General features: G+C 35.0%; 1 pseudogene; it reads right to left on the reverse strand.

The window, feature by feature from the left end:
- Positions 1-1,855: 1,855 nt before the first annotated feature.
- LOC120593955 (uncharacterized) lies at positions 1,856-1,971 on the reverse strand (annotated as a pseudogene).
- Between the last annotated feature and the right edge of the window lie 1,049 nt (positions 1,972-3,020).

The raw sequence follows: 3,020 nt of genomic DNA on the forward strand, positions 1-3,020 counted from the left end.
TACAGTTCAACACATAACACTGTGGAATGGTGTTTGGTCTTGGGGTACACTTCAGATATGATACTGTGATTAATATGAAAGAACTAGAATCTTCTTTTTATTTGGCACATTTTAATATTTGACAGTGAAGTATGGAGACAGCCTCGAAGGCTTAAAGGAAAGAAATAGTTTTTTTCCTAATTAGAAAAAAAATGTATTAAAAATGACAAACTAGTTTGCCTCTTTATAAATAATCACCTATGTGTTAGATAACAACATCTGTTAGCTATTTTTCAGGTATGCTTTCATAGGCTAGAAAACTTTGATCTCAGAAATATCCGTATCCTGTAGTCTAGTGGCATAGTCATGAACATAATTCATATAATCCACCTTTGCTATCTTTCACCAAAAATCTTGATAATTTCTAAAATTGAATTTGAGGTAGGCTCCAACAATATATAGGATAAACATTAAAATAGACATAAAAGGCTTAAAGAAATATTCTGTGTCCTAGCTTAGGGACAATCTTATGAATTTGATTTGAAAAAGACTTGACAGATTTTACTTGAAGTGTTGATTTTATACAACATGGAACCTAAGTATATTGATCTAGAACCCCAGTGAGGATACAGTAAAGCAATGGTGAACAGTTACAAAGACGATGGTGTCTAAGAACTTTAGAGAGAACTATAAGATTCCACAAAAGTTTTAACCTGTAGATGTGGCACATGCCATAGAATTCCTACTTTAATGTCATGGCTTCAGATCAGTGCCCATTTCTGGTAATATCTTATCAATATCTCAGTTCCTCTCCATATTTTAGACTTCTAGCTTCTCCTTATCCTTAGTGTTATAGGTATGGAAGGAAAGGCAGAAATGCCTCTTGGAGGTCTTAGGAGGAAGAGAATAAGGAATAAAGTTTTTATGCATTTTTTCATTTGAAAAAAGATCATAAATATTTTATGTAAAGACACACATGAATAAGTTGTCATTATTTGGAAGTTAAAACTCAAGAACTCCCCATATTGGAATTGCTGATCTTAGTCTTATTAGTTAAGAGCATTACTCTACAGTTCAAAGTTAGCCTTCTTAAGCTGTTAACTAGCCTTGCTGCATGTATGGAGAGAGAGAGGAGAGGAAAGAGGAGAAAGATATTGAGAGAGAGATTGAGAAAGATTGAAAGAGATTGAGAGAGGGAGGAGGGAGAGAGATAATATGAATGTGATTTTCTTTCAGAAGTACTATTCAATGAGAATACTTTTGTGACCACAATGAGATATTTTGAATATGTGTACATTATATAAAAGTTAAATACTATAATTATATCCTCAAAATATCAAGGCAGATGGTTACTGATTATTATATCCATTTGATGAATCAGCAAGAACATTTTTTGAAGTAGAAAAGCACTTTTAAATCAGAGTAACACAAATAACTGATAAAGTGGAGGAAGCTCTAAAAATTCCTTACTACAAAGAAAGTTGTTATGTATTAATTATTTTATGACAGACTCTTCACATATTTTGTATTGTTTAATCCTCATAACAACCCAGAGAAACAATATTAACCCTACAGTCATAAAATTAACTTGATGCTCCAAGAGGTGAAAGCACTCATGCAATGCTCCACTGACATCAAGTTCTAGAGAAGGCAAGATTTGCCCCATTATATTTTACTCCCAAATTCATGTTGTTTTCATTACTTACAGATGGACATTAGCCCTCTTTCAGAACTGTTAAGGGGTTTCACTGCTGAACATATATTTTTATTTTTTATTTATTTTTATTATCATTTTTTTTAGGTGAGACAACCCTTTGTTGATCTCACAAATTGCAAGGACCTTGTCAGCTTACAATCTCTCATTTTTTATTTTTTATAACTACAGCACCTGGTCTTCCTAGGTCTCCCATCTAAGTACTAACCAGGCCCAACCCTGCTTAGCTTCTGAGATCAGACGGGATCGGGCTTGTCCAGAGTAGCATGGCCATAAACTGAACATATATTTTTAAGAAGCCAACATCAACTTAACTTCTTCTGATGTTTTTGGGGAATTCATATTCCAGATGAGGTAGAGATAAAAACTAAAATAGATAAAAAAAGATAAGTGCATTCATGGAAGATTCATTTATAATGAATCTTTAAGGAGCATTAGGATATTCTAGAAGGATGTTCCCATTCTCCACTTTTGATTTCATATGAATTATCGCTTTCTCCTCTAACATGGTCCAGTATGTGAGACTGAATAAGGCATTTGATGGAGCCCAGCTCTAAATAGATATGGGAATTGATTCTTTGAATTACAAGGTGATGGCATTAAAAGAAATAAAAGGGGAGCAAAGCAGTCATGAAAGGTACTGTATGAAAGCTTGTGCAATGATCAGGGCTGGGCAGAAGGCTTTATGACCTTGTGACCAGGGAAATTTCTTGCTGGTTTGATGTGGCAAATGCCAAAGGCATGGCAAAGTTCTGGTGGCGGCGGGGAGTCCAATACACCCTGTCATTCCAAAAGATAAAAGTAAGAGTGCATTTGCTCAGCTTCTTTTCTCTTTTTGTCATCTTCTTATGCTCAACCCATGTGTTTTGGCTGATTTTGTGGTAGCTGACCCTCAATTCCTTTGGCTTATTATTTTAGGCTGTACTTTGGTAGTTCAAACACTTCAGTGTTTAAGAACATTGCTAAATTCTATTTAAATATCATTATGCTCTACTAGAAAAACTTCATATGTGGATTGAGTTTGTGAGTCAGTGCTGGGATCAGTTAAAAAGATGTGATTATAAATATCTGAGGTGCCATAGCACAAGATAGGGTCTCAAAAGAAAGAGAGGAGGGAGGGAAGAGGGAAGAAGGAAAGAAAGAGGTGAGGAGGGAGAGAGCTAGTGTGGAGAGAGAGCAAAAGAGCTTTTCTGACAGGTAAAAACCTGAGAGTTTCATGCAGACAGATTTGTACAATAGCAACAATAGCAACCAATCTCATTTGACAGCTGTGTAGAAATTTTGAGCAGAAACATCTCTCATTCTCATTCTCATTTTCTCTTTCTGT

Source organism: Pteropus medius, unplaced genomic scaffold (assembly GCF_902729225.1).
Source record: "Pteropus medius unplaced genomic scaffold, Ma_sr-lr_union100, whole genome shotgun sequence".
Taxonomy (NCBI): Eukaryota; Metazoa; Chordata; class Mammalia; order Chiroptera; family Pteropodidae; genus Pteropus; species Pteropus medius.